The sequence below is a fragment of the Furipterus horrens genome, unplaced genomic scaffold (genome assembly GCF_987537825.1).
Source record: "Furipterus horrens unplaced genomic scaffold, mFurHor1.1.pri manual_scaffold_9, whole genome shotgun sequence".
Taxonomy (NCBI): Eukaryota; Metazoa; Chordata; class Mammalia; order Chiroptera; family Furipteridae; genus Furipterus; species Furipterus horrens.
The window spans coordinates 80,599,083-80,622,179 of NW_028327179.1; the positions used below are offsets into that span (position 1 = coordinate 80,599,083).

The following is a 23,097-nucleotide window of genomic DNA, read 5'->3' on the forward strand; positions in this document are numbered from 1 at the left end:
TCCACACTGTAGACTTGTTACTTTACTTGCCTAACTTCCCTTCTTAAAAGTTAGCATCACTTGACAAATATCCTATTTGGGGTATTTATTGTCCATGCCATGAGGAAAGGGAATTTTGTCAGTTTCACTTCCTGCCGTGTCTCCAAAACATCCAGCAGTTCCCAGCAAGGAGACTTTCTCAGTAAACATTTGGGGCATGAATAAATGAACAATGCCACTTCCCCTGGGAAGTCTTCCCTGAATGCCTGCCTGCAAAGCCAGCACATGGCCCCTTCCCTGTGCAGGCACAGACACTTACACAAGCCTTGAGCACTGAAGTCATGGAACTGGGTCTGGCTCTGGAATCCTGTGTCCCCCTCCATCGCAGATTGCACCTTTTCAGGGCAGAGCTGGGTCTGATCCCTCTTTAAAATCCAGCCCTTAGGGTAGGCCTGGCCTGGTGTTAAGAGCAGTGAGTGTTTGATGTGTGAATCTGTGAGTAAATGGATGGTTGGAAGAATGGGCGGATGGGTAGATGAGGAGATGAATGAATGAGTGAGTAAATGGAAGAGTGACTGAATGGGAGGGTTGGACAGATGGCTAGATGGGTAGGTGAGTGGATAAATGATGAGTGGATGGACAGGTCCACCACAGGCAGAAAATAAAGACCAGTGGCTGCTTGGGATCAATAGGTGGAGGATGGGCCAGCCCAGTGTAGTGTAGTGAAAGCATAGAGAGCTGATATGGCAGATGGGAGACAGCCGAGCTGCTCTGATGTGGCCAGAGCTTGCTGTAGACCCCTGGCGAGCCCATTAACGTCCCCGAGCCTTGGTCGTGTGATCGAAAAATATGGATAATAATTCTTACGCAGAGCTGCCAGGGAAATCACTTTGGAGTTTCAAAAACTGCCTCAGCCACATCTCCAGTGAGACACCTCTCCAGCCAAGGCTGCTCTAGAAAGTCCTCTCTTCCCAAGCCCTGACTGGTCCTGCTGACCTGGTGGCCTTCATGCTATACTCACAAGGGTGAGGATCCCTGGCTGTGCCCCCAGAGTTCAACCCGGGCCAGGCTGCTAATAAGACTTAACTCCAAATAAAAATTAGGCCAAACCGATTCACAGAATCTTTGAGAACTGGGGGGACCCATTTTAGAGATGGACAAACTGAAGCACAGAAGCATTCCGTGCTAGCCGCACACATGGAATTACAGAGAAGCCCTGCAGCCTGGGTCAGGAAGGGTTTGGAGGACAGACTGACACCTTCGTCCCTGGCCAGATCTCAGGGGAAGAAGGCAGTGTGGCCTGGGCATCAGGCTGTCGGGGGTCTGGTGTTACCTTCCTAGGACTGGCAGCCGACAGATGGACCACGGCTCTTTCCACACCCCTCCCAGCATCAGTCTGATGCCAACGGCGTCTTCCTTGTCCTGGGTACACAGGGAGAGAGACAGACATGTGTGAGCGGCCGGGACGCAGACAGCAGTCCACTGTCTCCCAAACCTGTCCCCCACTGCTCGGCTAACCTTGCTGGCCTCTTGGGCCACTTAAGCACTCCCTGGGATGCCGGATTTACTGCAGTTTGCAGTACTTCAACAAGCAAGCCGACTCCTCCTAGAAGGACTCTTAAAATTTTTAAAAATATGTCTAAGTTTTGTTTCTTCTGGGGCTCAGGGGCTTTGTGTTGTCTTTCTCTTCCTGGTGAGAAAAGCAGAAAGCCATGGCCTTCCTGTGCAGCCCCCAGGCAGGGGGACAAGGAGAAGTTGTCCGGGTATTTTTAGCTGGGCCTGTGAGCCCCTGGCCATGTTCTCCTCTCTGGGCCATGCTTGGCTCCTGGGAATTATCGCTCATGAATGGCAGCCACTTCCAAAGCCACTCTTTGACCTCTGCCTGAATTCTTTCCTCATTATGAATTGCTCACCAGACCTCTGACCAACACTTGGAGCCATTTTATGTATGTGCACACCTCCTTGGCAAAACCAGCTTGCATTCCCCCCTCGTCTCTTCCTGCATGCACGGATAGACTTTTTGCTGACAACTGACAGAGGAGACCCAGAAACAGTTTAAAGTAGAGAAGAGCCCGTCATTACTTATTTGGTTTTCGTCAGACTTTAGGCCTCTCCTGTGCTCTTCATGACTCTTGGTCCTAGCTGAGTTCTAGCTGAGTCCTATCTGTATGATGACTTAATATTTATCTTTATGTCAACTCACCTTTTTTTTTTTTTTTTTTTTTTTAGCTCCAAGAAATCTGGTCTTGTCCAAAGCAGTCATGTCCATGAAATAATAGGTTTGATATGCTGGCTATATATTTCTAATCTACCTTAATAAAAATTTAACTAAGGAAACAAAAATATATGTTCATTCAGGTACTAATTTTAGAATCTTTTCACAGGTTACCAGAGTTATGAAGGCAGAGCTCTGGCAAGCTCACTATTGTTTATCGACCGTTTTCTTGTATAGAAGGAGAGAGAGAGTCATGGGGAGGGGCAGTTGGTTGACAGGACCCAAGAACTGGTTAGCAAATAAGGCCAAGGGAGCCCAGGGGGTCAGAGTCATGGCGTACTGGAGGTTTTTAATACGGTCCTTTCTTGCCAACCCTGGGCAAGACCATTCTTTTCCCCAGCATGAACTTTGCTGCGAGGATCTGGGCAAATGGGCACGGCCTTGTGAAGAATTTGGTTCCAGGATGGGGTGTGCCAGGCAGGGCTGCAGGCCATGCCGAGGCCTGGGGTCTAAGATGGCACCTCTCCCCAGTGTTCTCTGAGGCTTCCGGTGCCCCTCTGCCCCTTGCCAGGCTGTAGTTGGTCAGCAGGGGCTAGAAGTATAATCCCCTCTAGTTAGATTTGGAAGCATAGGACACATCCCGGGGCTCCACAATCTGAGCTCTTGGTCCTCAGCTCCTGAGGGCTCTCGAGTGGCCTCTGGCTCTCTGTGTGCCTGGGTCTTGCTGGGTGTGCCTTGGGGGGTAGATCCTGGTGATCCCCAGAGGCCCGCCTCGAAAGTCTTGGGCCTTCCTTGGCTTCTCTGACCTCTCCAACTCTGCCCACAGGTTGTAGACCCCGACTGGGCCCCTGGCTGAGTACCCGGGCTGCTTGCCCCTCCTGCTGAGAACAGGATGTGGGGATCAGGAGGTGAAGGAGAGTGTGGGGTCGGGGTGGGGAGTGGCCTCAGGAGCAGACTTCCTGAAGCCAGATCCCTTTACCACAGTCAATTGGGCCCAGGACGGCACAGCTGTGGGTTATAAATGTCCCCGTCAGAGCCCAGGGCAAGAGGCCTGCTGCCAGGGCCCAAGGCACCCACTCCTCTAGGAGCCTCCCCAGACAAGGGCCCCCCGCCTTCCCAAGTGCCCAGCCCTCACGATCTCGGGGCTCTCTTGACTCCTCTCTCTGAGTTTTGAGGCCGAGAGGCCAACACCACAACCCCCTACCCACTCCTCACCCTTCCAGGTGCGAATGCTGTGCTTCCAGCTACCTCGAGAGCTCTGAGGGCAAGGGCCATCCTGGGCCTCCACCCGGCACCAAACCCAGGGCTTGGCGCACAGCCAGCCACCCTGGTGACAGCCTCAGGGGCAACAGTTGCAACTCAGCAGCCTGCTTCCCACGGCCCCAACGGCCCCCTGTGCCTGCCCACTGGGGCACACACAGGTTAGGGCAGTGGGCAGGAGGAGGGGGACAGAGCTCTAGCTCACAGTGCAGGGACAGGGACCCCCCACACACCTTGGGTCTCCTTCAGGAGATCTCCTCTGAGAGTCCCACTCTCCTTGCCTGCCCTCCTCCGAGGTTCCTCGACTTGCGCTGTGGGGTGTGGACTGCAGTATGGGGGTGCTCAGAGGCAGGCCTGCACATAACATGGCTGTCTACAGGGAGAGAAGTTAGGTCCCTCCAGCCCCGAGGCCCAGGCCCTCCTTCTGCTGGGGCAAAAAGCAGGCAGGAAAGAGCCAGCCTACAAATGCACTAATGGTAACAGAAAATAAGCAAGGGGTGGTCCAGGTGGGCAGGGCCCGAAGCTTACACTACTTTGGAGGTCCTCTGTAGAACTATCCATAAAATTACAAACACATATTTAGAATGAGAAAATAAATGACAACAAATTCCCAGAGCCTTAGCAATCCAGGCCCCTTTAAACTGTTACCAGAAATGCTTACAGAGATGTACCTCATAGCAACCTGGTGCCCTCCCACCTAGAACCCTCTACAGCTGCCAGAGAAATTCCCACCTTCACTGGCACAGTGCAGGGGAGGGACTTGGAGGCTGAAGCTCCATGGGTGCCCCAATACGTCCACCTCTAATCAATAAGAGTTTTAAAACTGATGACAAGAATAGTACCTAACATTAATGGATCTTTATCTGGTACCGTCTGCAGCACTTTACGTGAATCAGCTCATTTAATCTAACCACAACCTATCAGGTAGGTACTATACCCATTTGAACAGATGAAAATACAGACACAGAAAGGTTAAGAAAGCAGCCCAAGGTCACACAGCTAGGCTATGAACCCAGGTAGCCTGGCCTTGGTGCCGTTGGGGGCTCAGCCATTGCTCCTTGCTACTGCTCTGGAGGGCCCAGGAGAGCTTTCCCTCCCTTGGAGGCTCCAACAGCAGCAGCCACCAAGGGCAGACACGCAGGTAAGCCCTGTTCTGGTTAAACCACTCCTCCATTCCACACGAATGCTTACACACTGGCACCAAGATCCCGATAGTATACGGCCTTCTGCTTGCCTTACTCTGCACAGGGCATGCTGGGGTGCTCTCTACGGGCAGAAATAGGCATCAACTGGGCCAACCCAAAAGGGACCCCAGGTGGGGGGAGGGGGAGGGGCTTGCTGAAGCTCATGCAGCTTGCTGTCCAATTCTCATTTTACAGATAAGAAAAGGGTGGTTTGGAGAGGTGACTTGTCAAGGGTCACCCAGCAAGTGGTGACACCATGTGAGGTCTGAGGCTGGCCTCTGTAGGGGCGGGGCAGGTCACCAGCAGCCTGGGGGTGACCAAGGCCGGGTGCTGGTGGGCCAGGCTGGCCAGACCTCGGAGGGAGGAGGCACCCTGCCTTTTGGCCTCCTCGGAACAGCGCCTTTGTTTTCTCTCTTTGTTTTCCATCTGCCCAGCCCCCGCGGCCTTCCAGGCTTCCCCCGATTGTGTGCAGGGCGATAAAAGGGCGATAAAAGGGCGAATGAGCGGGAGATCTCTGGCGGCAGTGGGGTCACCTCGCACAGACACGGTGGCGGCGGGTGGGTGGCCGAGGGGGGCCCTGGGCGGGTTATCAGTTCACCACCAGCTGCATTGAGCGCTTCTCTGAGGGGCGCTTTGCACAAGGCCCTTAGACTCCTTCCAGGGTTGCATGACAGTCTCCCATTTACAGAGAAGGAGTCTGAAGTTCCAGAAAGTGCAGCCAGGCCCAGAACCCTAGCCTCTGATCTCTCTGGCTGTCTAGGTGACACCTGGCCTAGTCAAAGCCATTTTCCCTCTACATCTGGAACTGGCTGTTTTCAGACTGTTCAGGAAGACACAGAGAAAAGGGTCAGCCAGGGTCTCGACCACCAATGCCTGGGGAGCTGGGCCAGCCCAGGAGTGGCCGTGAAGTCACTCATCTGCACCGCATCACGTGGGGTGAGATGGAACAGTCTGACCTCCTGGATTCCCTAAAACACAGACCCATTGAAATGGTTTCTGAAGGCAAATGATTCCCTTGTGGTGGGCTAATTCCTACTGATTGCAGGGCTGGGGAGAGAAGGGCATGACCCAGGGGCACTGTTGGCCTGGCTATGGGATGGTGCAGTGGTGACCTACAGGCCAGGCCAGGGACTGGCCAATCCTGCCCTCAGGTCCCTGCTGCCGACGCCTGGTCTCCTGACCTGATGTTCTCTGACCTTCCCTAAGTGTGTCCCCAACTTCAGTTACTAGATACTGTAAGCCACATCCTGTGTTCCATCTAAATTATTTACACATTGTTATTTAAATCACTTTGAACCAATCACTTTCTTTTTACTTAACCAAAGCAATATCGTCTGCAAAATTGCAGATGTGAGGTATTGATTACATATTTTTTCCAATTCAGATGAAAATCCATCCTATTAAGATCTGGAGTTCACATCCTTGTGCATGTCCTCACAGTCCACAGTGCACAAGGCCCGGGGCTGGGCGCAGGCTGGTCCTGGGGAAGCTGGCCTAAGCTGCGGGAGCGAGGCTTGGTGAATGGGGTCAGGGGGCTGTGGAAGCAGAGCCCTGGGCTGGATGGGAAAATGGGAGGAGACTCCGGTTCCTAGAAGGGTCCAAGAGGGTTTGGTTTTTGCCAAGGGCTTAGACTGGGCTACCTCTTTCCTTCACTTGGGCTGGGATTTGGTCCAGATATTTCTCTTGCCGTTACCCCGAACATTCCCCCTGACCACAGCTCCGTACATTGAGAACCAGCACTGGAGGAGTAGCCCAGACGCATGGGTTGGGGGTCTGTCTCTTCCACTGTCTTACTGGAGGGTGGGGTGGGGGGATGCTGGATATCTCTGAGCCTCAGTTTCTCTACATCTGTACAAAAACAGTGAATGAGCCAAAGGTTCCTCCCATATCTGTCAGTCAGACTGCAGTCCTCCAAACCTCGGTGACATGCAGTGCTCCTGGTGACCCCTGAGTCTCAGAAAGACCCTCTAACAACCCAGGGGGACCTCCCTTGACCCTTCCCTCCGACACCTGATTGGGGGCCTTGAGCAGCATCTGAAGGCGAGAAGGGGAGACAGGACCATCCTGTGTGACAGCTATAAAATTAGATAATCAGCCAATCACCAGCAAATTAGCATCCCATCTTAACACAGAACAAATACAGTATTTATGCAAAAGTTGTTAGGAGTTTCTCTCTCTTTAATTAGCAGAAATCAACGCAAAATGAATGGTAATTAGGCAGATGATGGATTCGGCAGTACAATTATGCCTGCAGCAGTGCCCGAGTCCTTAAACGCTGCAGTACTCCGAGGAATCAGAGGAGCCTATTTATATAGTTTATTTATAAAACAAAGTTAGCAGGAACAGAGGGGCGAGGCCTGGGCAGTGCTGGGGGCGGGGTCTGGACTGCAGGGGCAGGGCCCTGGGAAGAGAGGGATCTTCAGTGGCCAATAAGTCAGGGGGTTGCTTAGCGCTGGGCTGTGACACTGCACCACCAAGGCCCCCACGTGTCTATTTCAGGCCCCGCTTGTGTCGCTGAGAATGGCCTCCCCGGCAGGAAGTAGGCTGGAGTGGTGCAGAGGGGCTGGAGCCGCTGTTCCAAGCACTCCTGTCTTTCTCTTTCCCTCTCCTGGTCCCCATTCCTCTCTTCTCTGCTGGCCCTGTTTCTTCACTGAGCACTTCTCTATGCTGCACTCGGAGGCATATTCTTCTAGAATATTCTCCCTTTCCTCTGGGCACTCAAAGGGAACCAGGTCTAGGAAGAGCGCACCCAAACAGTGGGATTAATGGTTAAGTTCCAGACCAGTGGAGCCCCTAGTGCAAGTATAGGGGCAGGAGTCCTGAGAGGAGGCGGCCCAAGAGTTGGGTTTTGAAGGATGTGTAGAAGTTTTCTGAGGTGGAAGCAGCAAAAGGACCTGCCTGTGCAAAGGCAGGCAGGTGGCAAGTAGCATCCTGAGACTGCAGGAATGAGAGCCTCTGGGGTGTGGAGGCTGGAGAAATGAGCAGGGTCTCATTTCAATGGGTCCTGGATGCGAGGGTTAGGGTTTGGACTTGATCCTAGAAGCCGTGGAAAGGTCTAAACTGAGGGAATGGGGCACCCTTCCCACCCACAGCTCTTTTCTTAGCTTCCCCTCCCCCGGCCCCAGAACCAGGGAAAGGGCCTGGTGGACAGGCCGTTAGAGGCAGCTGGTGCAGCTCAGCAGAGCTTCAGGAGTGGAGCAGGGGGCTAACCTGATTAGGAGGGACAGGAGGTTTGTCTGTGGGGAAGGGAGGCAGGGTAACGGCTCCGAGGGTAAAGGGAAGAGGGGGCTCACTGGGACACTCTTGGGTCTCTTGAGTGAGGGGCCTATCTCCCCTAGAGCAGAGCCCCCTGCCCTGCCCTGCCCTGCTCCTGACTCTGACTGCTGGGGAAGCTTCACCAAGCCTGGGGGCAAGGGAGGCAGCAGTGCCTGGTTGACCCCTCCCTGCCCCCCCTTTCCGGCTCAAACCCCAGTTCTATCATTGCCAAGTGCTGTGACCTTGAAGAGCCACTCCCAGCTCCAGGCCACACATTCTTGTCTCCAAAACAAAGGCTTGAATGAGAATTCCTGAGAGGCAGGGGCAAATTCAGCCCACAGTCCTGTCCCCAGCCCGTATAGTTTTAAGGACATGGGTTATTACAACCTCTGTGACTTTTAGGGGTTCAGGTGAGGCAGGCACTCTGCAGTTTGCCATAGCCCCTGCCCAGCCCTCCTGCCTCACTCCAGCCTCCTTCCCAGGCTGTGTGGTGTGCTGCAGGCAGTGAGTCAAGACCCCTACGTGATGACCACCTAGGTCTTTCCACGTGACCATCTGGGCTTAGCAGACAAAGCTCAGGGGTGGGTCAAGGGGAGCAAAGAGGCTGGTTGGTAGTAAGAGGAGCTTCCTTCCCTGTCAGACAGACAGGAACACAAAGGCTGCACCCCGGGCCTGGAGAGCGTCTGGTCTCAGCACCAGCAGCTCTTCTGAGCCCTTGACTCAGGCTGCCCATCTCTAAAGTGGGAACAAAAACGCCTGCCCACCCAAGCCCTGGGGTCATTAGAAAGGTCAAACAAGGCCTTGCTCCTCACAGTGAGTGATCTGAAAGGCAAAGCACTGCCTAGTGGTTTAGCTAGTCTTGCCTTTGATCCCGGAGGCTGCAAGGATTTCACAAAGGGAACTTTTTCCCACTCCCCAGTGTGGAAGGCTCTAACCTTCTGAACCGCCCCTTTAAAAGAACAGTGTGACAGGCAGCCCCATCAAGGTCTAGAAATGAGAGCGTCTGTCACGCTCAGGATGTGCTCTGAACTTGTAAGGAAGACAAGCACCACTGCTCTGTTCTGTAAGTTGTGCTCCTGCCTTAGGCCAGAATCAATAAAAATCTCCACTATGATTGTTTCGCCAGCACAAGGGGCGGGGCCTCTTGCGATGACACCCCACCGCTGGCGGGCACTGCGGGTCTCCCTTTGTCAGGCAGCCTCAGCCCCCCTGCAGGCGGTGGTGACATGTGGGGTGAGGGTGGGGGATGGGTGGTGATGGGGCAGTGGGTGGCTGGTAAAAGGGGCCCTGCAGAAATGCTCTAAGTACCTCTCCAAAGACAACCCTGGTGCTGTTCATCAACTGGTTTTCAGGGCTGTGAAAAATCAATGGCATTTGGGCTGAAAACTCATCATTAGGACAGGAAAAGCTCTGCAGTGGGATTGATTGGTTTAAATATAATAACACAATTTAACAGAGAACTGTGGGGGTGGGGAAAGGACTGGGTCAAACAGAAGAGGGAGCAACAGCTCAAAGGACAGGGAGGCCCAACCCCAGTGCTGCCCTCTGCCCTTCCCAGCCTCATGCACCTCCCCCAAACCTCTTACTCCAGGAGGCCGGGGTGGGCGCGTGCTGTGACCCCGGCGCAAGGTGGCTCAGGTCTGGTTTCAAAATGTCCCTCAACAGCCTTCAGATGGGCCCACAGGCCTGGCTAGTCATTGCTGTGCTGTTCTTGGAAGCGACTTTGGCTCAGTGAACATTGTTTCAACCCAACAAACACATTAGGCACCTACTGTTCTCTAGGGACCTGTGAGAGGTCATGGGGGAAACGATAAATCCCAGCCCCAGCTCCACAGGCATTCCATGGGAACAGGGTGGATAAGGTAGGTGACAACCAGAGGCAAGGGAGGGCTGGCCTTCCTGGGGATTTCAGAAATATGGGAGAGGAGTGCTGGGAAAGGACAAGGGACAGAGAGGGGACACAGAGGGGCAGAAGTGGAGGGTCCGAATAGCCAGAAGGTGCCCATGTGGAGGAGAGGGTCCTCATTTTTTGGATATGGTACCAGCCTCCCTGATGATGATGGTGATGATGAGAGCTGACTTCATCGATCCTCAAAATGTTCCAGGACCCTGGGAACACTAAACACGTGTCACTTCATTGAATCTCACCATCCTGTGAAGAGTGAACTGTTATTACCCACACTTCGCAAATGATACCACTGAGGCTCAGAGGGCTTAAGTGACTGTCTGAGGTCACACAGCTAGTAAGTGATGAAGCTAGGGTCAGATCCCAGAGTTTGTGCTCTAACCACTGAAAATCCTGCCCTCGTGGGGGCTTGGCCTCCCTGTAAGCTGGGGAGACAGACAGCTCCTGCCTTCCCCTCCAGGAGCTGGTATTGAGATGTACCGGACAGTTCAAGGACAAGTCTGAGGAATGGCGTAGAGTGGTCAGTGCATCCAGCTGGCATCCTGGCCACAGTGAGCACAGCGCTGAAGCCTAGGTGAGAATGGCACATGGGGCAGAGCTGGGTGGGCACTCAGGATACACGGCTACCTCACACACCACCTCTTCCATCCCGACCCCCACCTCTCCTGCCCCCAGGTAGGGGCGCCTGTGGAGAAAAGTGATGGGGTAGGTCCTGGAAAGGCATGCCTGGAGGGAAGAGACGCCCAGGCAGGGAGCAAGGGCCAGGAGAAGCCAGCCCTTGTGTGGGGGTAGGGACAGCAGACCCGAGTTCTGGGGCAGGACCGGCAGCTTTGGGCTGCCCCACTGAACTCAGGCACGCATTAACACCAGCCACAGAATTCAGACTTTATTCCTGATGACAGTGGGGAAGCCAGGGAGGGTAGTGGAGGGCTGGGAAGGGCTTAGTCATGGAGAGGCAAGAAGATGGTAAGACCTAAATGCCAGCAGAGGGTGTGGGTGCTAAGCGGGACACAGAGCCAGAGATGCTTAAAGGCGTCCAGCCAACAACTGCCAGATGTGGTGGTGAGGGAGACAGAGGCCTCAAGCTCGACTCAGGCACCTACCCAGCTGCTTCACTGAGCCAGCGGTTGCCTGAGTCAATATGAATTGAGCAGGGCCCCAAGGAACACTGGGCCCCTCCCCCTAGGAAGTGCTGACCTGGGGGAGGACACTGCTGGCTAGCAGGCCGCCACTAAGTCCTTCTGTCCCTCTGCTGACCTTTTCCCTTTGTCAGCATTGCTTTCCATCCATGCACGGATGCACCGGAAGGGCCAGTGCAATCTCCCCAGGCTGCCTGAGCCAGGGCTGGGGGCGGGGCTCACTCTGCCTTCCCTCTTTTAAGGAAGTTTTCCAGAGTGTCTCTAGAAAGCAGGGAGCAGAGGTGCCAAAGCCCTCAGAGCAAATGAGGAGACTGAGGGCTGGTGAGGGGCAGCCTGGGACCCACCGGGCATGACCCATGCCCCTCGAGCTGGCAGAGGGGAAGGAGAAGAGAAGAGAGGCTGAGCAAAGGTGATGGGGCTGGAAGAGGAACCCATAGGATGTGGGAGGGGGCCCAGTCCAGAGTGCAGCAGCCAGCTCCGGAGCCAAGGAGGGGTCACGGTGTCCAGCGGGCTAAGGAGCGGAGCACGTCAACTGTCCTGGTGGGCTTGGAACCGAGAGGATTCTGCGATGTGGAACTTTCACCGCTAAAACCGGACAGTCCCAGGCAAGCCTGAATGGCTGGTCACCCTGGCAGGGCTGACTCTGAGATCTGGTTTTAGTTCTACCACTTTCAGACTGTGTGTGACTTCTCTGTGCCTCAGTTCCCTCATCTGGAACACAGAGCTTATAGGAGGACCTTGTGTATGGTTGCCATAAAGATTAAACAATGTATGTCAAGTGCTTAGCATCTGACACAGCATCTGATACTAATCATTCAGCAATCGGCAGGCGGTGGCTGTTGCTGCCACCAACTGCTGCTGTTACTGCTACACACACCCCGAGCGCTCACCCCGCGCCAGGCCCATTCTAAGTACTGCATGCACGCACCTAATTTAATCTCACAATGCTTTTGGGTCAGGGGTCATTATTATCCTCACTTTCAGATGGGGAAACTGAGGTGTGGAAGGCCTGAGACTCTGGCCCTGGTTCTCAGAGTGGGCAAGTCCAGAAAACAACTTTCACTTCCACTGGGCTAATAACCCCACAGCCGGGGGCATGTAGGCCAATGTTGACAGGATTCCGGTCACACTGCCCAGGGCAGGAACTGGACAAACACAGTGGGGCAGGGGTTGCAGGCCTCTCTGGGCAGACCTCCCCCTCCTAGTCCAAATACACCCACCAAATGTATTAGGCTTTTAGGGTCTATTTATACAGCAAGAGAAAGGAAAGCCCCCCCCCAGAGATGCTCATGCCTCCTACTGCCCCATGGGCCCGGCTCTCAGGACCTGGCACTTCCTGCACATGACCTCATGTAATTCCTGCAATAACACCACAAGGTCAGTTGTGCTGCTCATCTCAAAGATTAGAATATAGAGGCTAAGATCGCACAGCTAGATCTCAACCTATCCAGCTCTAAAGTCTGGGTTCCCCTTGGCTGTGACAGGTGAACACGCAGTGTGAGGGCATGAGCCACGGCTTTACATCTGTGTTGGGCCTGGTACTGGACTCAAGGTGAGCACTAGGTAGCTCTGAGGATGAGGAGCACAGTCCCCTGTCCACTTAAGAGTCCAGGTAGCCCCAGAGAAACTCCGGCAGCTCAAGGGAGGGGCCCAAGTGCCCAGGGATAGGATGGCCAGCCTGGCAGGTGCTGCACCCAGGGAGAAAAGTGGGTGGGTGCCAGTGTTCAGACAGGAGCCCATTACCCCATACCTCGGGAGCTGGCAAGCCGTGCAGGGACCCTTCTCCAGTTTCAGGAGTTGAGCATGCAATGCCATAGCTGTCCCAACCTCTGGGAAGTCCTCAGCACAGGAATTGCACATTCACAAAGTAATCAGCTTCCAGCATCCAGGAGAAAGGTCGCTGAGGCAGGCGGGCTGGCGCTGGCTGGGCAGGGGCCCCAGGAAGCTGGGCCCAGTTATTTTTAGCACCTTGATTCAAGAGCGAGGAGGCCTTCCTCCACACCAGGTAACTGTCAGTGCCACTGGCGGACCCAGCTAATTAAGGTAGTTGGAGCTGAGGAGAAGAGACAGTGATTTGGCCATCTGCCCTCCAGGTCCTCGACCCCTTGCATTCTCTTCCCCCACCTCCTCTTCCCAAACCCTGGCCCCACCTGTCTGGGGGCCCCGGACAAGAAACACTGGCTCAGTTTCAAAAGGAGCTTGACCGGCAGCTTGGAATCCTGGGCTTGAGTCCTGGCTTGGCTGTGTGAACCTGGCCAAGTCTCCTATCTCCCTTCTCTGACTCTAGTTTCCTTCTCTGAAAAGTGGGCCCCTGCTAAGCCACTGATATGACGGTCGTGACAGGAGCTGGAGTCACAAAGAAGCTCTGCATGTGTGCAGCTTGCCCTTCGTGCTGTGGGGGAGGTTGCAGTGTTGTTCAAAAAAGGATCCTGGGCGTCCCGAGTGTCTCCTGGGCCAGCCTGGAGCAGACAGGGCCTGAGCTGGCTGCTGGGAGAATTTGCGCAATCCTAGATACTGGAAATCCAAGAGCTTGTGGCTTCCTGAAAGGAGCAAGTGATGGAGAGGCTGCCACGGGTTAGTGGAGGGAGGCTCAGCAAATACAATCTGGGCTGAGCCCAGAGCCAAGCGGGGGGCTACATGCCCAGGGGTACTTGGCACCCACAGGGCCCACAGCAGATCACAGGGCTCAAAGGGACGCCTCCTCTCGATTAGTCTCTGAGTCCAGCCACGTCCTTCCCTAGAAGCAGGACGGAGAGGGGAAGCCTACCCCAAACTCTCAGCTCTGAAGTCCCCTCGAAACTGGATCCTTAGCCCATAGGTGGGTCTGCCCCGGGGGCCTAAAATCCCTCCACCCTTGTTGGTGAGACTGCTGGCACACCAATGAGTTTGCGGTTACCCCTCCCCAGCCAGAGAGAAGCCCTGGGTCTAGCAGTGGTGTCCTGAGCCAGCTGCCTGACTCCTGGGGGAGGAGAAAAACCTAGAATCCTGGCAGCTGCCCCACACTCTCCCCAAAGGCAGACTTTCCACTGAGGCACTGCTCTGCTGTGGCTGCCCGGTGCCTGAAGCTCCAGGGAGATCCAAGGGAAACTGAAACAGGGAAGTAGGGCAGGGATCAACTCCGGCACTTTCAGCAAGTCAGAAGCAAAGTATATACTTCCTCCTTCTGCCATTTGGCCTCTAGGGGGCATCTCCAGCCTCATTCCTTCACTGTCCAGCCTCAGCCCCCACTGATCTGCCCCAGGCATGCCTGCCTCTGGGCCTTGGCCCTGAAGGTCCCTTTGCTTGTTGGAATGTGTTTCAGTTCAAAGTCACGTTCATTCTTCAGGGTCAGCTGAAGCTCCAACTCCTCCAGGAAGCCCTCCCTGCCCTCTAGTCACTCGGAGCATCCACACACTTGTCCCTGGTACCAAAGGTTGAATGAATGTGGATCGCCCCTGGTTTCCCAAGTCTGCTTTCCTTCTTCGTCCCCTTGCATCTTGTCAGCATTCAAAGCGGGCCCTGACTCTGGAGCATTCTCTCTGCCGTGGCCTCACTCAGCTCTCTGGGTAAACAGATGGGAAGAGAAGCCCTAATGGCAGTAGGCTCAGCAGGAGGTGGTGATTATAGCAGGCGGAATACAAACCAGGACAAACAGAGCCAGGTCTGAGCCTGCCTTGCCCTACGCAGTTCTCAGTCCCGGTTCTGGGCGGATCTCCAAAGACTCCCAGAGCTTCCCTGGCCATACTCTCTGAGGTCGCGGGTGCCCCTCTGGGGTCATTCCTCCCTTTTCGCAAACATCATGTCCCAAGGCTAGGTCACTACCGCTGCAAGTCTTGCACCCTGCCAGCAGCTACACCTGTCATGCATCCAAAGTAGTTTCAGTAGCAGTGAGCTCAGCTGAAATCCTGGAGCGCCACACTGGGAGGCACTGGGGTGTATCCTCCTATCTCTGAGCTTCAGTTTCCCCATCTTTACCAGGAGGGGTTGGGCCAGATAATTTCTAAAGACCATTCCTCCTAAAAGTGGCCAGGATGCTGTCATTCAAATAAAGATGCCGCCCTTGTAGCTCCACCCGGTGTCTGCTCCCTCCCTGCAACTTCACTGGGGCTTTGGAGCCAGGGACATAGGGTATGGGCGTGGCTGTCCTCAGACTCCAGCGCTCACTGAGTGCCTGGTGAGCAAGCACCAGCAGGAGGGAGAAGCAAGCACCCGGAGGTGAGTAACACTGGCAGAACCCTTCGAGGTGTAGTTTACCAATCCCAGCCTGTCCTGGGAAAGACACTTTGGTAGCCTGGAGTGCATATGCAGCCCTGCACACCTACACAGGTGATCACATACATCGGCGAGGATCCCCTTGGACCTCGGGAGACCCAGGGGAGGGACCCAGACCTGCCCCCCACCATGGGAAGGATTCCCCCTGCCTGGCCTGCTCTCCTCCTACACCTGCCATGATGATACTCTGTGTCCCTGAGCTGGATTCTGGGCCTTTCTGTCTCAATCACATCACTGAACAGATTCATCCATGTCTCCCTTCCAACCCAGGCAGGGGCACAAACGGTGGCAACAGAAGGTGGCACCTGAACTCCACCCTAGGTAACTTCACATCTCAGCATTGTGGAAGGCTGGCTTTTCTTCTGATAGAGAGCTCCATCCCCTGGTCCACAACAGACTCCAGAAGAGCCATGGTGCTGAAGAGGTGAGGGGAGGCCAGCTCTCTCCTCCCAGCCTTCACAGAGGAGCTGTTGCTGCTGCAGAGCCCATTTGGGCTCTCCACTCTCTGCAGGATCAAGGTAAAACTCTGAAGCACAGCCTCTGAGGCCCTCGGGAGCTACTTCAGCACCCGCGTCCAGCTGTGGCTGAACAAATCTTTCTCTCCAGCTAGACTCTTGATCCACCCCACCAACTTGTACAGAGACCCCAAGAAGACCCTACACCTCCACTCTACTGTGTGGGGATCTAGCCCCCTCCTCCAGGCAGTCTCCCCTGCCTGCATCCTCCAGCATCAGGGAAGAGCTGATCCTCCCGGCTCCTCCCTTTCACCTACTGATGGCATCCACCTAACATGTTCTACACTGGAGACTCTGTGACCTTTGCGTGAGCCTGGGGCTTTGCTCACCCAGGCCCTCAAATGCAGATTTACTGCCAGATGCCTAGCATAACAAATTCTGGCTGAGGAAGTGAATGGATCGCCCAGCAAACTCTGGTAGGTACTAAAGTGCTTGCCACAGACACTTCGATGTAGTGGGGAAAACCCGTATTTATAATGGTGTCAGATAAAATTAGGCTGAATTCCAACTGCACCAATAGCTCTGTGACCCTGCATACATTTCTTAACCTCTCTGTGCTTTGAGTTTCCTCATCTGCACAGTGGGGATACGCCCTCCCAAGCTTCTGAGTTGGTGGGGCCCTTGAGATCATTGTAGTTTGTGACCCCTAACCTGTCCCAACCCTTTGACCAATGAACAACTGTTCAAAGAGGGGCAGTGACTTGTCCAAGGTCATAAGGCAGGTCTGTAGCAGAACTACAGCTTGAAAGAAAGTCCTGCTCAGAGGGCCTGCTAGGACAGCAGCCCCATCCTGCTCACCCAGGCAGCGTTCTACCTCGGGCAGGAATGACCGGTGGTGGGCTGTAGACTATTTTCAGTTCCAGGCTGGGGTAGGGGTTTCAAGGTCAGGGCAGGCGGCAAAGCCTGGGGATGGAGGGGCTATAAGCAACAAATTCCAGGCAGGGAGAACGGGATGTGCATTCTCAGCTGGTGCTGAAGACTGACAGGCATGCCGCATGGGAACCCTGGAATCCCAGCTCTGCATAGCCAGAGCCAGGCTGTGAGCTGGGCTTGACATTCAAGGTCTTTGTAGCCAGCCCCAAACGTACCTTGTGCCCGTGTATCCCTGGAAGTCTGCTGACTGACAGCTGATGGCACATGTTGGCAGCATGAAGCCACCAACCAGGGGCTGGCCGGGCTGGCCAGAGAGTGTGGCCTTCACCTCATGTCCTGCCCACGGAGCTCTAATCACCAGTTGTTTGGGATGGCCTCAGATGAAACCCAAATCCAGCCTAATCCCAATCCCTGCTGTCCCCTACACCCTTTTTAAAATGGCAATCCAACCATGTCACTCCCCTGTGGGGCCACAGCCTTTGGAGCCAGCTTTATCACTCACCTTTGCCTGCTGGCCCACCATCAATCCATTCACATGGAGCACTAACCATGTTTCAGGCTCTGTGTGAGGATTTATATGGCATACTTCGCTGAATTCCTCATCTCTTAGTGAGGTAGGTCCTATTGTCCCTACTTTACAGATGAGGAAATGAGGCACAGAGAAGTTAAGCCACTATTCTGAAGTCACAAAGAAAGGAGTGGCAGAGGTGGGAAGAAACCACAAAGCCAGGGCGCAGAGTCGATACCCTGAGTCACGTCAGTGCCCTCAACGAGATACCCTTTCACTGTGTCCAGGCTTTGCTGGGGCCCTCTCACCTCTGCCTGACGTGAGATTCGCCCGAGTTTTGGAACCACATACGTTTGACTCCTGTCCGCCTGGCTGGGGAATGCGAGCCAAGTCATCTGCAGGGAGGAGTGGGCTGGGGGCTTATCTACTCCAGGCGGCCAGGCTTCTGGTTCCACCAGGCCCTCTTCTGCACCCCAGGCACCTCTGGGACCTCTCCTGGGCCAGTCGCTGGAGCTCTTTACCAGGAGAAAAGCCAGTCTTCCACAGTCACTGGGGCTTCAGTTAGGGTGGAAGTGCAGCCCCTCTGGGAAGGATGTCCAGGAGGTGACAGGTGAGTTGGGCACAGGAAGGTGAGGAGACATCTGCTAGGTTGACGTAGACGGAAAAGAAGGACCAAGAGGAGGGCCTGCCTCCGGTGAAATCCCAGAGAAGTGAAAGTTCATTCCCTGGCCCTTCCCCCTACCCGCAACAGTGGCCATCGGAAGCTCCTAGCATCTTAACCGGCTACATAATTTGCACTGCTTACCCCAAAGATTCCTGCTGCCCATGTTTCCAAAAGACCACACAAAGGACATTTAACAAATGGGTTTCAGAGAAGAAGTTACTAGATCTTGCCTAGTTAGTGGGTCCCGGAGAACAACCCACCTTTTTATGAAGGAAAAAACAAAAAAGGACACTCCTGCCTGTGAATTCTGGGTCGGGCTAAAACCCAGGTAAGCCAAGGAGCACTCTTGGGAACACCCTCCAACATGGAGGGGCCCTACGGGGAAGAGAGAGAGAAGGGAAGAGGAAGTCTTGAATCTGGGGCACCGCTGCCCATCCCAGCTGTGAGGCCCACCCACTAAGAGCCTCTGTTTCCTCCCCTAGAAAGTGGGCCTGAAATGACCTATCCCTGAAGGAATCCCAGTGGAGAAAGGAGCACAAAGTTAGGTTTCCAATGACCTGGACAGGAGCTCAGCTCCAACATGAGTGAGCTGACATGCCTGAGGACCTTACCAACCGTCCCCGTGCCTCAGTTTCCTCATCTGGAAATTGTCTGGGGAGGCCTCCCTCTCAGGGTTCTCGGGGGTCTTTAGTGAGCTCATGTAGGTAATGTGCCAGTCCCCACGCAGGGACTCTGGTGCAGTTGGTGTAACAAAACTGGTGCCACAGACCCCAACTCGCCAGCAACCAACGGGGAAAGTGCAGATAACGTCGGTATGACACAGACACCACCAACTGGCCGTGCTCAAGACTCTGAGGGTGCCCAGGCTCCAGGGAGCTTGGATGGAGTCCCCAGGGGATGAGGAGCAGGAATCCGTGGACATTCCCCCAGCAACACGGAGACTGCCCCCACCCCACCCATAACCCACTTTCGTTCTTCTTGTAAAAATAATGGTTCCAATCTGTTAAAGCCCTGAAGAGCCCAGGAACTTTTCTTGGCACTACACATTGGTGGTTACTAGCCCTCACCTCCACCCTGTCCAGGAGGTGGGGGCAGGTGGCGACTGTTCCTGTTTTCAGATGAGGAAACTGAGGCCTGGAAAGGGCAAGAGCTTGTCCACGGTCACACAGCTGCCTCTCAAACACCCTCCCTGACATACACACAGAGGCAAGGCTCAACCTTGGCTCAGAGCTGCCCAGAGACCACGAGAGCTGCTGGAAGCTTTTGCAGGTGAGAAGCCAGCGACCCCTGAACAGTTGCTTCTCCTTGGAACACATCACTCCTTGTGTGTGCACGTGAGCATGTCCCTGTGTGTGTAGGCAGGCCACGTATTATGAGAACTTGTGCCTGTATATCTGTGGGAAGCATCAAAAATAAATTAACGAACGTGTGTAAGCCTGTATGTGCATGCAAATCTATCTGTGTGCAAATGTGAATGTTTGTAACATGCCTGAGTGATGTCTGTGTCTATATGCACACGAGGGAGTATCTTTTTGCACACATGACCGCTCATGTGTGTGTGTGTGTGTGTGCATGCACATCGGTTTACTCTTAGCATGCACAGACAGGTTTACAAGCACACATGTGTCTGTGTGCTTAAGTATGCTGTGTACATGTATTCACAGACACAGGTATGACTGTGGGTTTGGCGAAGCCTTGGGACTTGTACGTGTGTCTGTACTTCTAGATGAGAACATCATGCCCATGTATAACTAGGCCATCCATATCATCCTCTTCCTCATGAAAATCTCAGTCCTCTCAGAGATGTTCTGGACTACAACCTGGCCCACCTCCTCCAAGAAGCCTTCCTGGATTTTAGGCTTTCACACTCACTCACAACTCAAGCATTTATCCCATTCCTCCTGTCCCCACACTGCCCCGAAACTAGCCAATTGCAAATCCTGCCAACTTTCCTGCCTTGGTCTCTTGTGATTCTCATTCCTTATCCATGACAATTTCTCTGGCCCTAGCTGAGGCCTCTGACCTCTCACTGGGAACTTGGGACAGTTCCACTAGTCTCCCTGCTTCCAGCTGGGGACTTGCCAATGGCTTTTTCAATGCAGGCACTTTCGGTAGGTCACTACCTAACTTAGAACCCTCCACGGCTCCCCACTGCCCCCAGGGTTTAATTCCCCAGCCTGGCACTTGTGGCCCTTTACAATCCTCCCATCACCTGGCCAACCTCATTCCCCACCCTGCAAGGCTCTCCCACCCATCCCCAGTCCTGTCTCTCCACAATGCTACTTACTTTTGGGTCACCTCCCACAGAGAGCCCCCCTCTGACCTGTGAACACTGTCCCCTCCACATCTGTTGTAATCTCCCTGCTTCTCTCCTAGAACACATAATGGGACACCAGGGCCTGCACCCCAGGGCCTGACATCAGGCCTGGCATGCAGCAAGTGCTTAATGCAAGCTTGGGAAACTGAACTTGGGAGGCAGAGGGAGAGAGAGCCTCATCCAGCCAACATAACCCTTCTCTAGAAGGATCCCTGGTACCGCTTCAGGGTCCCCAAGCCAGGCCTGCTTCATGTCACACCACACCCTTATCCAGGCAACCAGTAGCCACTGTCACTTCATAAAAGCGCCCTCCCTTTGCCTTGAGTTGGGTCAGGATCCACAACTTCTGAAGACACCCACAATCACCTCAATTCTTACCCCCAGAAGAGGCCAGCAGAGGCAAAGTCCAGGGACAGAATAGTCCAGGGCTTAGGGACTGGTGCACTGGAGCCACACAGACCTGGAATTGACGACCCCCATGGGGGCTCAGCCAGGTGTGTGACCTTGGGTAAGTCATTTCCCCACCACAAGCCTCAGTTTTCCTGCCTATACAGTGGGGATGATAACGGCACCTAATTCACAAGATTGTTTCGAAGATGGAAAAGTCAATAACTATACGGTATCTAGCACAGGACCTTTCATAGCGTTATATGCTCAGAATGTTAGAGAACGTCACGATTAGCATACTCACGCATGAGAGGAGAGAACTGAGGCTCCCAGCTGCGGAGGGAGAGGGCTACCTGAGGCTACACTGGGAGTTGGCAACAGAATCTAACAAAATGTCCAGGTCCGAGCCAGGCACACTCCCCTCCACTGTCTGGCTCCCTCTGAGAGGAGGAGGCCAAGAAAGAAGTGAAAACAGAAATAAGACCCTTCCTCTAATTCCTCGGTGATGACAGTTTAGCTCCTGCATTTCCAGGCCCCGAAATGGCACCAGCCGCCCAGCTGGGCCCCCCACCAGCAGACACACAATGTGAGGGACCAGTGCATGATGCTTACCTGCTAAGGCCTCTGCCAAAGGTCAGGACTTGAGGCTGCTGAAAGTGTCAAGAAAAGGAGGCAGGGGTGAGGAGGAGGGGCTCAGCAGTCCAACTTGGCCAAGCACAGCGAAGTCCTGCGGAGACAGGAGAGGGCACAGTGAGCTCTAAGTCTGACCCTGCGGGCGGCCCGCAGCCCCCTTCAAAGACCTCTAGGTCCCACCCATACAGGCCCCTTCTGGCCATCTCCTGGAAGGCCGAGCTGGCTCACAGAAGTGGAGTCACCCTAGAAACTGGATGCTGCTCCCCAAGCCCCCAAGTGGAGGCCCATCTACAGAACTTCGTGCTAAAGCCCGGAACCAGCCCAGCAGTGTACCCTGTAGCCCAAGCAGCAGCCAAGCCAGCACAACCCAGTGCAATGCTGCAGTGAGCCCAGTCACATAGGCCTTCAGCCCTGGGATGGGGCTCTGCCCAGAGCCCTGTCCCCACACTTGTGTCTTTCAAAGCCCCCCTTGCGTTTGAGACTGCTCAGACACCTCTGTGGAACCCCCTCTGACCTGCCCCTCCTTTCCTGTTCATCCCCCAGCAGCTTGGGGCCTGGCTGATCACATCTCCTCCAGCTTTCTAGAGGCTGGTGCCCTCCCTCCCTGGGCAAGCTGCTGGACAGCAGCAATGAAGCCTACTTTCTCTCTCTACCTTCTGAGGCCAGCAAGGCCATAGAAACCGCTTGATGTTATGGACGAATGAATGAATGAGTGAGTGAGTGACTGGTAAATGGTGCAGCAAAGCCACTCAGGGAGCAAGCTGAACCAAGTTGGCTGACACGTGCCTGGAAATCAGGAAGCCTGGTGAGCTTTCCAAGGGCCTCCTGGTGCCAGTTCCCATTAGATTCTGAAATACGGGGTCACGTTAGTGAGAGGAAGGAGACTTGGTGAAGTGGATACTCTTGTCTGTCATTCTACAAACGAGGAAACTGAAGCCCTGAGAGGGGAAAAGTTTCCTCCCATGATCCTGCAGCAAGAGAGCGGCAAGGTTGGAAGTAGAACCCAAGTCTCCTGGCTTTGCCCACTGCCCAGAGCTGTCATGGATACAGGCTGCTATGGCAATCCTCCAGCTCCTGTGTCCTCATGTGTCAGCTCCTGTAGGCACCTAGCTTCCCTGCCTGTTGGCAGATCAGGCCAACCATGGAAGGCAGCTTCTGGGTAAAAGAGAGAAGGCAGTGGGAGGGCCCTGGGGTAGGATAAAGTCCACAGGAGAGCTCACACTGAGAATAGGGCCATCTGCTCCGATGGCCTTACTTCCCCCAGCCTGAAGAAAGGAGGCTAGGGAGGGCCAAGAGGGGACATTACAGGGGGCGCCAAGGTTAGAGATATCCCTCCGCCCATCTTCAGCCTGGGGACTTTTCTAAAACCCCCACTGACAACCTCACTCCCCTCCAAGAAGTCCTCTTGGACCTTTCAAACACTGCTGGTGGGGTGCACACCACTCACCACCTTGGGGAAGTTTGGAAGTATCTCCTACCCTGCGGTCTTTCGGTGACCCAGCACTTCCACCGCCACAGAAACATGGGTGGGTATGCGGTCAACCAAACAGGTGCGCCGGTATGTTCACAGCGGGGCTATTCACAGGGCCTAAAAAATGAAGCCTTTCCAAATAACCATCAACTATGGAATTAGATGAATTGATGATGTATGGCATGCAATGGAATATCACACAGCAGTAAGAATGAACAATTTGCAACTCTATCCAACAACAGAGATATATCTTACAAACCTAATGTTGATCAAAAAACACTCACGCAGTGGAGTCTATTCATCGCCCATGAATTGGGGCTGGCCTCAAGACTTGTTCTGACCAATGGGATCTGATAAAAGTGGCATTTTGTGACTTACAGAGACTAGGCCTCAAGAAGTCCTGCTGTTTCTGGCCTTGGCCCTCTTGGAACGCTGCTTGGCCACGGCAGGAAGCAGGTCCACCTTACTGGAGGGGCAGAGGAGAACTGAGGCCACCCAGCCGACAGCCAGCACCAACTGCCAGATGTGACTAAGGCCTTC

At 54.3% G+C, this 23,097-nt stretch overlaps 2 long non-coding RNA genes across 2 annotated transcripts; one reads left to right on the forward strand and one right to left on the reverse strand.

Moving 5' to 3' along the window:
* Window positions 1-536: 536 nt before the first annotated feature.
* LOC150002039 (uncharacterized) lies at window positions 537-23,097 on the reverse strand. The gene is made up of 3 exons (XR_016513115.1): window positions 22,936-23,097; window positions 21,066-21,180; window positions 537-1,401 (listed from the first exon to the last, which is right to left on the reverse strand). It is a non-coding gene; the product is annotated as an uncharacterized LOC150002039 (long non-coding RNA).
* On the forward strand, window positions 15,059-16,212 carry LOC150002040 (uncharacterized). Its single transcript, XR_016512961.1, has 2 exons — window positions 15,059-15,132; window positions 15,460-16,212. It is a non-coding gene; the product is annotated as an uncharacterized LOC150002040 (long non-coding RNA).